The sequence below is a fragment of the Melopsittacus undulatus genome, chromosome 4 (assembly GCF_012275295.1).
Source record: "Melopsittacus undulatus isolate bMelUnd1 chromosome 4, bMelUnd1.mat.Z, whole genome shotgun sequence".
NCBI classification, from domain to species: Eukaryota; Metazoa; Chordata; class Aves; order Psittaciformes; family Psittaculidae; genus Melopsittacus; species Melopsittacus undulatus.
In genome coordinates, this window is record NC_047530.1 from 112227748 (window position 1) to 112241794 (window position 14047).

General features: G+C 54.1%; 1 protein-coding gene across 1 annotated transcript in view; it reads left to right on the forward strand.

The window, feature by feature from the left end:
• Positions 1–13395, forward strand: part of PWWP2B (PWWP domain containing 2B) — a 37837-nt gene extending 24442 nt beyond the window's left edge. The window contains exon 3 of the mRNA XM_034062426.1: positions 12867–13395. The gene's annotated coding sequence lies outside the window, so the exon portion shown is untranslated. The remainder of the gene's footprint in view (positions 1–12866) is intronic.
• The last annotated feature ends 652 nt before the right edge of the window (positions 13396–14047 follow it).

Genomic DNA, 14047 nt, shown 5'->3' on the forward strand with positions numbered 1-14047 from the left:
CCGCCGGTGACGATGGAGCTGCCATAAATCACAGGGGTGAAGTCAGGGGTCCTGAAATGAGCCATCACCTCCAGTAAATCACTGCAAGAAACGGGCTGGAGGCTGCCCTGGGGCAGGCTCGGACATGGGCATCCATGGTCTGTGTAGTGTACCTCTAGCTGGCATGCCCCGAAGTACTGATACTGATACTGGGATGGACTCAGTGCCACAGTGGTGTCAGCTGATACAAAGTTAAACAGGGAGGAGATGTCCCCTTCCGGCTCCTGCCCCCCTCAGGATTGCTCTGCCTGCAGTGAGGGGGGTGTGCTGGCAAGTGAGGCAGATTAAGGCACATAAGCTGCTGCCAAGACATCCTCATGATGTGCCTTGTCTGGAAATCCTCTTGCTTTGGTATAATCTGGCTCTGTGAGCTCCCAAGGGCTCCTCTGAGCGATACTGATGGACTCAAGCAACCAGCAACGAGTATGGCTGTTACCTGCCCTATGGGCACTGTGTCTCTGCTCTCAGCTTTGGCCATGGTGCTGATCTTGCTTTGGCACAGGCAGTGTGAGGAGGGGAAGGGAAGGGTGGGTGGGTGGTGGGGGTTAAGTGGTGCCTGTGGGAATGGGGCACTGGGGCTCTTGCCCCATTCCGAATGGGAAGATGCATCCCTGGCTGTGTGGCAGAGACCCCTGGGCACACATCAGCCCCGGCTCCTGCCTCGCTGGAGGAGCTCGGGTGTTTCATGGTGTGACAGGAGATGTTTCCCCACACACACTCAATAACAGCTTACACGGGGCAGGAGCTGGCCCCGGCAGAACCCTCGTGCTGCCTCTGTAGCACAGTTACTGTGAAACAAGGGGGTCTGCGGCAGCACCCACCCTGAAACCATCAGACACAGACCAGCATCTCCCAGGAGCAGGTGCTTTACTGGTGCTGTGCTTGTAAGCAGAGTGAGCTGGTGCGATGGAGTTCATACACTGTAGAGATACACCTAGATAGAACAGGAAACCGTGCTCGAATACATGGTTGTTATTTATGGCTAACATTTCAAATCAGAGACTGAGTCTGATGTGAGATTCTCTGATAACTGAACTGCATTGAATGCCTCCTTACAGCAGGAACACGCTGTCTACCGGGGCCTCTGCTTCTGCTTTGGCTTGGCCTGGAAATCTGGAAACCTTTGCCGGGATGTGTCCAAGGGGAATTCCACTCTTTAGTTCCTTGAGTCAATACAGGAGAATTTCATGAAGATTAGAACTGCTGTAAGGATTGACCTCCATTGGAGCTGGATGTGGTGGGTGATGCAGGCCTGGCAGTTGGTGCATTGGGTGTCCTCTGTGTCAGCACTGAGAAGCACGTTTCTTTGGCTTAAGAACTGTGGGAAAACCAAAGGCATTTCTACACATCAGCAACCCAAACATTCACTGTGAACCAATGCAAGCAGTGCCTTTCATGTCTGCTCTGCAGGGGAGGTGGTTTTCCCTTCCAAGCAAGCAGAGCTGCAGTGCCCTCCCTGAAGGCAGTGAGCAGTGTCTGAGGGTCCTGGGTCACTGCTTGGCTGGGAGCAGTGCACTGGCAGTGGGATGGAAATGGGCACTTGCTTGTCTGGCTCCTGGATCGTGCATCTCCAGGATTTGGGATTTCTTTACTTCCCGTTGCTTTTCTTGTGTCCCAGATTGGTTGTTTCCATTAATGTTGAGGTTTCGTCTGCCCAGGAGCTCAGTGTAAAAACACATCAGTAATTGTGACAGGGGTGAAAGCCGAGCAGAAGGGATTTATAACCACATTGTTTGATCACTTTGCCGTTTGTTAGCATCCATTGTGCTGTGGTGCCTTAAAACCAGTGGGGAGGAGCAAGTGTTTTGTGCAGGGTTTGACAGCTCTGAAAGTGCAGCCCAGGGAGAAACAGCTCCTGCACTGGAGCCCTGCTTGGGCTGTGCTCAGCAAGAGGGGGTGACAGAGTCACCATTCATGGTGGAGCGAGGCCAGAGGAGGCCATGGAGCTGCTGCGAGGGCTGGAGCAGCTCTGCTCTGGAGCCAGGCTGAGAGAGCTGGGCTGGGGCAGCCTGGACAAGAGAAGGCTCCTGAAGGGGAGACCTGAGAGCAGCTCCAGTGCCTAAAGGGGCTGCAGGAGACCTGGAGAGGGGCTTGGGACAAGGGATGTAGGGACAGGCCAAGGGGAATGGCTTGAACCTGCCAGAACAGGGGAGACTGAGCTGAGCTCTTAGGCATGGCTCTGGGGTCACTCCGAGCCCCATGTCCCATGTGTTTGATGGAGGCTGGAGCAGCAGTGAGTGATGGGGCAGCATGGCCTGGCTCAGTCCCTGCTGCAGAGCCCCTGGCTTGGGAGCGGCTTTGTTTTCCCTGCAGGCTCCATAGGCACACACAGAAATACCTGTTCTGAATCAGCCTGGGAGAGCTGGGAAGGGAAAGGGGCCACCTTCTGTTTACTCGTTCATGTGTTTACAGGCAGGGTTTATTTGTCTCCTGGATTTATCCTGCTCCATAACCACTTTCCTTGTTGCTGTTTTCCATCAGGTGTTATATTTAGCTGTGTGGATGTGATGGCCAAACGCTGTGGTTTGTATTTTCAGTGGCAGCAACAGCTATTTCTAAAGGCTGCAGCTCTGCTGAGGTGTAGGAGAGCACTGAAAGCTGGGGGAGCCTCAGGGGACTGCAGACCTTGATCTTTACCAGATAGTTTCCAGGTATGTCTTGCTTCAAGCTCATCGATTTGCAGTGAGAGCTTCCTTTCAGCCTGGAATTAAAGCTCCTGTTTCTCAGCTGGTGGGAGCTGATCCCAGCCGTGCTGTTAGGGAAAACACGGCAGTTCAAAGCACCTACTTTCAAAGGACATCAAAAGGAGGGTTTTTCTATGACTAAAAGGCAGAGGATCCCTTGCGCTCAGCAGCGCAGCCCATGTGAGCTGCAGTGCTTGGTTTCTTAGGGTGGCTCTTCTATACTGGTCAATTGTGTAAGCAGGCGGGATAGGCACCAGGTCCCATAGGCTGCAGTGTGCGTGGCCGCCCCAGGCTCCCTTCGGGACACGTGTGTTTGGATGCGCTCCGCAGGGAGCCCCAGTGTGAATGCACCTCACATGGAAGAGGAACCCACTGGGGACACCTCAGCTCCTTGCCTCGGCATCGCTGCTTGAGCCCCCTCAGACCACACCACCATCAGCCTCATGATTCCAGCATCAGACCCATGCTCAAAGCCCACGCTGGGCCCTGCAAGGGACCTTGAATCACCTCCAGCTCCAACCCCTTCCACTGGAGCAGCTGCTCCAAGCCCCTGTGTCCAACCTGGCCTTGAGACCTAAAGTACTTGTGCTGCCAAACATTCACTGATGATAGACCCCAAGGGCAGATAGACCCCAAGGGCAGGTTTCGTTACTGGGCTGCAAACACAATATAGGCAAACAATGTGCTTTGTGTCCTTGGGGCCGCACTGGGCAATAACACCAACAGCGCCCTTGATATTCTCTTGCACATAGATCCACCACTGAACAGGATTAACCACTGCAGAGGTGAGTTTGTGGTGTATGTGCATGTGTTTGGTACTTCACCTTTCACTGCAGGCAGAAAGTGAACAGAAGTCTCCACCTGGCTGGAGGTCTTGATAAGTGCTTTATTAACAGATTCTTCATTAGGACACAGAATAACCTGTGTGGTCTTTGTGGGGCGCTGATACCAAGGACAAGCCAACTGGATTAAATGATCAAAAGAAGCTAAGAGAGTATAATGTGGTTTTAGGTAGATTCTTTGTGTAAGTCACACTGCAGATCCTCCATGCAGTTTTGAGTTCCACTGCCTCAGTTAAATTCAATGCTTAAACTGGAGGACTTTGTCTATGAGCCAGTGATAATAATGGTAATTAACAGCTGTGTTTTTCAGGAGGCCAAGTGCAAATGGGGAGGTCGGTACATGTAGAACTGAGACAAGAAATGTTCTTCTCACAGCATATCGCATCCCTCTGGAGTTCACTTATGTGGAAGGCTTAAACAAATAGGGTGGCTAAAATGAAGAGAGGAGCTTTGGCTGGATCATGTTGTGTCCATTTATAGCGTCTGTGGTTGTCCAACGCCAGGCAGTTATTAATGGCTTTAACCTGCCTGAGGGGAGACTGAGCTGAGCTGAGCTGTGAGGGTGCTGAGGCGCTGGCACATGGTGCCCAGAGAAGCTGTGGCTGCCCCATCCCTGGCAGTGCTCAAGGCCAGGTTGGACACAGGGGCTTGGAGCAGATGATGAGCAGGGGATGGAGCAGGACAGGATGGGGGAGCTGAGGCTCATTGTCATCTCCTCTTGCTCAGCAGCTCAGATCTCAGGCTCACTTGGGAAACGCAGCTGATCCCTGGTGAAAGCATAGGTTAAAGACCAGGGGAACAGCTGGGATGCTGCTTTTGGGTGAAGAGAGAAGAAAACCCAACTTGGTTATTCCTGGTCACTCAGCTCCGGGTATTTACTCTCTGGGAGCTGCCATGCTGCTGAGTGCATCCCAGAGCATTCCTGCACCCGCATGGAGGAATCATCCTCCCCCATGTCCTGAGCCTGCTCCTGTGCTGGACATGCTTATTTTTGCTTACTCAGGAAGCAGCTGGAGCCTGAGCAGCGCTTTCCCAGCAGGGGAAGCCATGACGTGCTGCAGCTCCAGGGAAGTCATTGTTACCAGAAACACATGGATTTGCTCTCTGGTCCTGTCTGCAGTGCAGCCTATTCCCTGAGCGTTATAAAGATTCCTAACCTGTACACAGGAAATTATAGATTGCTATGAACAAAATCCCTGTGATGCTTCAAAACTCCTTTTGGGAAGGGAGGTTGAGGTGAAGCCAAAGCAAATGTGCTCTTCTGGTCCATGGTGTGGCTGCTGCTTTCCATCTAATCCACTGAGTGTGGGATGTCACAGCCCAGAGGAGAAGAGCATTCTCCTAGAGGAGAAAACAGGGCAAAGCTACAGGATCAGAGCATTTCTGAGCCCGAGGCAGAGATGTTAAAGTGCAGAATTCATTACTGGCTGCTCCCACTCCGTGCAAACACAGCTGCTCACTTTGCATGGCCTCTGCAGCATCCCCAGCTATCCTCAGTGCCTCCCCTGGCCTTTCCCCTGCTGATGCTCAACCATGGCTGGCCCAGTGGCTCCAGCAGCTCAGGGCCGTTTGCAGTGCTGGGACAGGGGTTTGGCTTCCCATTCCCTAGGAAATGCCTCCCTGGGAGCCAGTGAACTGTGTGGGGCTTCCCCCGAGCCGGGCTGGAGCTGTGGAGGGAAGCGCATTGCAAGAGCCTGTAGGGAAGGGTTCCTTAGCACAGCCTCAATGGAGACACCCTCTATAAAGAGAGCCATTTAAGGGGTGGTGTTTGAATGGGGACCTCACAACCCCTCTGCTCTTTGGCTTCTTGGGTTACGTTAGCGCTGTGCTGCTGCTGCCCAGTGCATGGTGAGGGACACGCAGGGACACGTGGGGAGTTCCAGCTCTGGATTGTTTGGGAAGCTTTGGTCAATAAAAGGGAGGGTTCAAGAACCTCTCAGCCAGCCCTGCCTGCCCCTAAACCAAACAGACTGAGCTCATGCAGCCAACGTGAGCACTGAGTCCTTGCACTTGGTGACATCCCAACACGTTACCGAGCACTGGAACTGCTGCAGGTCAGGGTGAGGGTCAGGAACCCTCCTAAGTTAAACAGACTGTGGGCTCCGGGCAGGGACACAGCCAGGAGTGCTCCCAGTGCGCAGGGTTGCAGGGGGGACGGAGCCTGGGAGTCCCTGCAGGGTCCCTGCGGCTGCTGATGCATTTGCCCCATGGAATGGATGGACCCTGCAGGCAGCACTCGGCCCAAGCCCGCTGCCACCCACCCTCAGCCATAGCCGGGGTGCTGGGATTCATTCCAGGCCTCCGGATCTATGCTGGGAATGTCCTGTGACGTTCCCAGTTCGCAGGATTTCGGGTGTAGTTATTTCCTCAGCCACCCCTCGCCATTAACTGTTCTTATGCGTCACTAAATAATGTGTAATTTATACAGCTGCGTTTGGTGACTGGAATTAGCATCCAGCCTGGCCAGCAGAGCAATGGAAGCTTAGGGTTCTTGGAGAAACTGGTCTCAAAGCCCATTAAAAGCAGCACAGATGCTGCTGGAGAAAAGCAGGAATGAGAGTCACCTTTTTGTGCTGAGCTACCAAAAACCTCCTGCTGAGGAAATGGTGTTATTCTCTATTAAATTTGGCATGACTTTCCTGTGAGCATCATCCTGGATGTGTGGGTCTGATGGGGAACGGCTGTGGGACCTGGGGGTTCAGTGTGGAGAAGAGAAGGCTCAGGGGGGACCTGATGGCTCCCTCCAAGTGCCTGCAGGAGGATGGAGCCAGGAGGGGCTGGGCTCTGCTCCCAAGGAACAAGGGATGGGACAAGAGGAACCGGCCTCAAGCTGCACCAGGGCAGGTTTAGATGGAGCTGAGGAACAATTCCTGCCCCACAGGGTGCTCAGGCATTGGAACAGGCTGCCCAGGGCAGGGCTGCAGGCACCGGCCCTGCAAGGGTTCACACACTGGAGATGAGGCCTCAGTGCCATGGGGCAGGGGTGGCCTGGGCAGTGCTGGGGTAAGGGTTGGACTGGATGAGCTTGGAGGGCTCCTCCAGCCTGGTTTGTTCTATGGTTCTAGGGTACGTGCACCCTGGGGGGCACAGCCCTGTGCCAGACGGTGCCCAACGCACCGGGGCTGCCCCAGCAGGACAGCTTCTGGAGCAGCAGCAGTCTTTTACATGGGTTGGATAAAACATTAGGCTGCAAACCACAGCAGAAAGCTGTGGAAAACAGGCTCGCTCTGACCTCCTGCAAATGGAAGCAGATTTGATGGGTTTTACTGCTTTGTGCCGTGGCCAGCTGGGGAAGGAGCCACGGGAGTGCTGCTCCAGCATCCGGCCTGGCCCCACTGCAAGGCAATGCAGTAATGAGCCGCTTGGCTCCACTTCTGTCCCTGGGTAAGCCCCAGGGCTTTTTACTTTGTCTTCCCTGTGGTTCTGTTGAGAGCTTTACTTGGTGCTAAAATTCAGGCTCTGGAGCACATCCGAAATGTCCTGGCAGGCGCTGGAGCTGCTGCTCCTTCAGGCAGGATAAGTGGAAAGCCCCAGGAACAAGTGGCTGGACTGTTCCATCCACAGCGAGAGGCAGATGTTGGTGAGCAGCAGTCTCACACAGATGTGCTGTGCGCACACTTTGAACCATTTATGGTGCAGTTCAGTTGTGGTTTCCACCAGAGGCTCATCTGGCCAGCACTGTGCTGGGTGCTGCAGGCTGGGGTCTGTGTACAGCAGTGGGAACCTGGGGGTCAGAACCTGGATTGCTTTGGAATTCAGGAGGCCAAGAACTGTTTGTATACCCCATAGAAGCTGCGGGGCTGACTCAGTGCTCAGGAGGTTAAACCCAAGGGTTGTCCTTGTGCTCTTCATGAGCACTTTGTTTCTTCCTGGCTTCCTTCCTCCTCTTCCAATCAATAATGTAAAGTGTTGTGAACATGGAAAAGATGCTGCAGTTCAGCTCATCTCATCGGTGTTCTCATCTATAGGTACAGAGAACAAGAGGGCTGCAAGGAAGGGCCCCGAAGCTCCATGTCTTTGCAATAAAAATAGATTTTAGAGGACTCCCTTTAAAGTTGTTTTTCATGGCTATAAATAGAATATGGACATGTTTCCCCTTGGAACGTCCACATCCTTCCCACTGAGGAAGTTATTTCCTTTCCTCGCTGCTGATGAGGAAGTTCTCCTCTGGAGGTTCAGCTTTGATGTCTCAGGCAGAGAAAAAGCAAATTAGAAACCTGCAGGAAAGAAGGAGCATAGCCCAGGTCCTGGGGCCTGGACTTCAGGAATTAACCCTCTGGTTCCATTCATGCTGGCTTCAGGTGGGCTGGGAAAATGGCTTATTGTGAGCTAGAGCTGTTCCCTGCCCGGAGCCGTGCTGTGCTGTACTGTGCTGTGCTGTGCTGTGCCACGCTGTACTGTGCTGTGCTGTATCATGCTGTGCCATGCTGTGCATGCCATGCTGTGCAGACTCTCTTGTTTGAGAGGCTGGAAGCCTGAGGGACAGCCCTGATTAAGATGTGTTTGCTGTGTATTCCTTCTCCCTGGAAAGCTCAGCAGGAACAGTTCTGCTGGATGCACTGACGGCTGTTCAGAGTTGAGGTGACAGAGCTGTGCTTTGCTTTCTGAATCAACACCTTTGTTCCTGTTGGTCTGGCCAAACAGCGACCCCAGCATCCTGCCTCTGGTGCATGCCAGTGCCAGTGAGAGCCCCGTGAGTCAGGCAGCAGCAATCTCTGCAGGCTGGGGCAGGACGCGCTGCTCCTGTCCCATCCAGCTGCAGGGCAGAGACAAAACTCACATCAGCATTTGTGTGCAGCCAGAAACATCCCCGAGACCCCGACTGGTGCCCAGCGCTGGCTGCAGCATCCTGTCCACATCCGCATCCCAGCCACACTGCAAGGACATGGTCCACATCCCCATCCCAGCCATGCTGCAAGGACATGGTCCACATCCCCATTCCCGCCATGCTGCAAGGACGTGGTCCACATCCGCATCCCAGCCATGCTGCAAGGACATGGTCCCTCTCCCCATCCCAGGGCTGACAGTCAGCAGGAACCCACAGCATTCCTGAGCCCAGGAAGGGGCGACGTGTCCAAGGGCTATGCCTCAGCTCTATTTTTCCATTTCCTTTCATTAAGTGAAACCTCTGCCCTGTTTATCTGAGCTATAAATAGTGCCCTGCGCCTGCCTTTGGCTGTGCTCAGTAACAGCCACTGGGGTTTGGGTTTTAAACCTGAGTTTTATTTTGCCTGTTGCTAGTGTCAGAAGGGAGTGGAAACCAGATTAAACAAGGAGAGATTAAAGTGAGAGGTTTATAAATAGGTCTAAAAATAAACCCGTGCTCCTTAAGGCAGCAGGGGCCTGTTGCACACCGAGCAGTGCAGTGCCTTCAGCAGGAACCAGCCCTTGATTCCTGCTGCTGATAGAGGAACATGTGTCAGTGCCTGGTGAAGGCAGAGCTCAGCTCCGTCAGCAGGGCTGGGAAGTGAATCAGCCATTTCAGTGGCTTTTGCCAGTTCTGAGCTTGTTTCCAGCCCGCTCACAGCACAGCACATCCATGAGGGCTCTCTCCCAGTTCAGTGCATTGACTGTGTTTAACCCACCAGTAACACACAGATACAAGTGCATTTCCACCCTCTCAGCGCAGGTTCTCCCTTTGCCGGGGCAGGAGCAGGGAGCAGCTGCCCTGTGCACTGCTGTGTATCCCTGGGATCCAGACCTCTGCATTCCCACTGCCCCAGAGGGTGGGGGACAACCGAGACCAGGACCATGAGCAGCAGCAGGGCCAAAGGTGCTGTGGGTCCCCTGCTTCCCCCTGCCTGATGCACCCCTCTCCTAACACAGTGCAAAAGGGCTTATACACCTTCATACCTGCTTGTTCACGCTCTTGGAGTGGAGAAGTGCACCTGAAACACTGGAAAAGCCCAAAGCTGTGAGTGCAGCATCCACAGCACAGCCACGTGCAGCACCTCGTGCTCAGCGCAGGGTGAGCTCCCAGGAGCAGGAGGCAGAGCTGCACCTTTGCCATGGTCCTTGTAACCTGGTCTCTGTTTCTGGAGCAGGACATTGCCAGGGGCACAAAGCCTAGCTCCTTCCCTTGGGCACCCATGGCTGCAGGGCAGCACCTTGCACTGCAGACGGGGCTGCTGCTGGCCCATCACTGTGGGCTGCCTGTGACACACGGGGTAGGGAGGGTGCTGGTCCCTGCAGTCCTGTAGTGCACAATTCCTGACTGCCTTTAACCCCCTTCGCATGCAAGAGTGAGGGTGCTGAGAGGCCCAGAGAAGCTGTGGCTGCCCCATCCCTGGCAGTGCTCAAGGCCAGGTTGGACACAGGGGCTTGGAGCAGCTGCTCCAGTGGAAGGGGTCCCTGCCTGTGGCAGGGGTTGGAGCTGGAGGAGCTTTGAGGTCCCTTCCAGCCCACACCAGGCAGGATTCTATGGTTCCATGCAGCCCCTACAAGCAGAGTTTTGGGAGCTGGTGCCCCTTAGAAATCCTCATGTTGTGGCTTTTGTGGTTTCTGATCTGTACTTTCTGCCTTGCTGGTCAGCTAGGCTGGGGCTAAGGCAGGACCTGATGCCACCAGCAGTGCCCTGCCCTGCCCCATCATCTCCAGCCTGGGACACTGCTCCTGGCGCATCCAGGGAGGATGCTGGTGGAGGATGCTCAGGGAGGATGCTGAGCTCCAAGGTCTCTGTGTTTGCCTCGGAGCACCTGGAAGGGCTGGGATGGTGAGAACACCACCAAGAACGAGGTCACTGAGCAGGAGCTGCTGGGGAGGAAGTGGCAGATCCCGGCTCAAGGAGCCCAGAGCCGGAGCAGGAGCTCATGCCTCAGCAGTGCAGAGGAATTCTCGGGGCGGGGGGCCGCGCAGACGGGCCCTAATTGCAGCGTGTGTAATTTCCTATGGGGCGTTAGCCATACGTAAGGTGTGGAGTAATGGAAACTGGGGAAAGCTGGCACGCCGGCTTGAAAACCAGCTCAACAAGAAACAGGCTGAGCTCCTGTCAGTGTAATTGGGAAGTGTCAATTATACACGGCTGGGCCATAAGAGGATTACTGCCACAGAAAAGACTTCTTTGTCTGGAAACCCCACTGGCAGATAGTGGGGATATTCCCCTCCCTTCTCCATTGTGTAAACAGTGCTGGTGTATTTGCATTGCCTCTCTCTTGTGAGAATAGGCATGCACTTGCTGGGCCTGTGTGTCCTAGTGCTTTAACTGCTTCCCTGCCGGCTCCTCCTGCTTCTGGAAGTCAAAACCAGTTCTGCACATCCCAGCAGCAGAAGGGAGGAGATGCAGGAGAGCCCACATGTTCCTGGTGCTGTGTTTAACATGCAGCCTCAAGCACACTTGCCATTAGTCACTGTGGAAAGCTTCCAGTTCCCACTCTTGCTTCCAGCAAAAGCAGTGGCTGGATTGCTGCAGGCTCTGCATACATCTGTCCCAAACAAAGGCTATGGGTATTTACTGACATTCAGGGACAAAATGTACCATGGGGGAGATGAAAACTTCTAATGTAGTGACTCTTAGGGAAACTGAGGCAGTGTTTCCTGGCTGTGCTCCGGGGTTGTGGAGCCTAAGCCAGCACATTGTCATCTGAACTGTTGCTTCTGCTATCAGGAGCTGTGGTCAGGAGTCTGTAACCACAGCACACCTCATGTGTGTGCTCTCCTGGAGCACCCGCTGCCCGCTCGGTCAGTGGCCCCAGGGAACTGCACATCTGTGTGACATGAGCCGTGTCTGATGTGTGAAACCTCATTCTGTGTGAGTGACAAGCTGGGAGTGGTGAGATTTGCCCTGCTCTGGTGTGAAACCCTCCAGCTTTCTCCATAATGTCTGGGTTTCCATTGTAGGTGGGCTGACTTGGTTTATACTGTTACTTATACACTTTGGGGCTTGTTACTTCAAGGAAAAGGGGGAAACTGGGTATTAAATCCTATTAAGAGCAAACCCAGCACCCATCCATCCCCAGAATGAGTCCCCTTTGGTGACAGGTATCACTCACGAGCAGGTAGACTTGCATTAGCAGGGGTGATGAGCCCAGCAGCAGGGACCCCATCCCTCTCCCAGCCTGCTGGGGGAAGCCCTGAGTTGGGCACTCAATTGAGCTGCCTGGGAACAGCAGTGTTGGGAAGAGTGCAGCTGGTCTGTGTGCCAGGGCTCGTCCCAGCAGGAGCTCATCCTGAGCCCGCAGCTCCGCTCTGCATCCTGCAGGGCCCTGGCAGAGGAGGGTGAGATGCTCTGCAGGCACCGCGTCCCACGGGCACCATCCCTGGCCCCAGGACGTGGCTGTACCCGGTGGTGGAGGAGGAGAGAGGAAAGGAGAGGCAGCAGATCCTATGGGGACAGACCCCATGCAGGGCCAGGGGTGCCGCTCACCCCAGGTGAGCCGCTCACTGCAGCCCCAGGTGGAAGTTCTCAGCCCCCAGGTTTTCCATTCTAGCACATGTTTATGAGTCTCCATTTCCACTCCACATTGCAGTTATCACCAGAACCCCATTGGAAGCAGGCAATGAGAACTCTGGTTTATATAGGAATAAAATGCTCCTCAAAGCCTTCACCTCCGCTCTGTGGTGTGAAGGAGCAGCCCAAGCCCTGCCCGCTGGTGTCCTGCAGCAGCCCTCGGTGGCTGTTGCCCTCCGCCTGTACCTCGGGCTCTGATGCCCACCAGCAGAGGCAGTCGGTCTGTACAGTAGCACCAGGGCCACATGGGAACAGACCACAGACACCTTCATCTGCAGGAGTTATGTTTTGCATCTGTTGTGGATCTTGGTGTCTGGCCTGGGGTGGATCTCTTGTATTGTTTGGGAGCACCTTGAGTTATCCTTTAACAATTTAAACTACACCTTCAGATCTGCCAAATTTCTGCTCACAACCAACTCAGACACACTCTGCTTCAGTGTGTGGGTTACCTCTGGCATCATCCCTGTGCCATCAAAGAGCAGATTAAATCCCTGTGAACGCCACAACTCCCAGTGAAGCACAGGAATCCTAATGGCAGTGCCACAGTTCCACATGGCAAAGTAACAGGGACCTGCTGCTGTGCCAGGGGTGTTAGTGGGGAAATGTCCTGATCCAGAATGAACCCTTCGCACACACAGGGATTCCCGAGCACCTGAGCCTGCTCCAATGCCACTGCTGCATTCTGGTTCCTGGTGTCCCTGATGCTGACTGGGGGAATTGGGGTGTACATTTGGAAAACACGGTCTGTTCAGTTTCAATGTCCTTGGTGCATATTGCTTGGAAACGTTCTGTTCACTGCAGGTACCTCAGTGTCACCCTGTATACCTCAATGTAACCCCCATGTCTGTGTTCCAGGGTCTCAGCTGCAGTAAAGGAGCCACTGCAATGCCTGGAGGAACTGTGCAATGCCCCGCAGCAGGAGCCACGTCTCTGTCCTGCCAGAGCATCCCAGCAGCATCCCAGCAGTGCCTCGGCATGGAGGAGAACATCACCACAAGCATCCCTTGGGTTGTTGTGCTGCTGGAACCAGAGATCCACATCACCTTCAGAGATGGACAAACCAAAGGAGCTCCAGAGGTCGCCTGGATAATTCAGGGATGAAGTCTCAAAGTCTGCAGGTAGAACTGAGAGCCAAGGGCTCCAAGAGGTGATTCTGCCACTGAAACCTGTTGGTGACTGACTGAAGTCTGCCCCAAAATGTAAAGATGACAAATTGTTCCCAAAGTCAGAACTTTAATGACTTCAGATAAGCTCTCAGCACCCTGCTTGCTGCCGGCTTTGTGCCGTGGCTTCCACTTACTCATCCATTAGGGAAGTTTACCCCACAAGCATGTGGGCTTGAGACTTCATTTTGAAAACACTGAATAAAAAGACACATATTGGAGCAAATGTCTGTGCATTGATGCTTCTCTGACACTCGTTGTGAGAAGGAAGGATCGTAAAATCCCACTGCTTTGTGTTGGAAGGGACCTCAAAGCTCCTCCAGCTCCAACCCCTGCCACGGGCAGGGACCTCAGGGTGCCCAGAGAAGCTGTGGCTGCCCCATCCCTGGCAGTGCTCAAGGCCAGGTTGGACACAGGGGCTTGGAGCAGCTGCTCCAGTGGAAGGGGTCCCTGCCCGTGGCAGGGGTTGGAGCTGGAGGAGCTTTGAGGTCCCTTCCAACACAAACCATTCCATGATTCTATGATTCTATGAATTACACTTATGAGAGACATTAGGGGATGAGATTACTGCCTTGCCTTTCAGGCTGAGCAATAATTGCTTCATGTGACAAATCCTCCCCTGGGATTCCCTTGTGCATTCCATTTGCTGCAGCTGTAGGAAAATTACAGCTTCACAGCAGGGTGGTTTGTCTTGACAGTGTCAAATCCACATGGGGAGCGCTTGGTGCAGCCCTCGGTGGCAGAGCCCTCAGTGCATTTGCTTTCACTGGGCCCAGAATGGTCCTTTTCGTCCTGCTCCACTCCGAGCCCCAGCCTGGCCTGGTTTCCTTAGACAAACCCCACAGAGCTCCTCCTGTCTCCTATGGGTGTCTG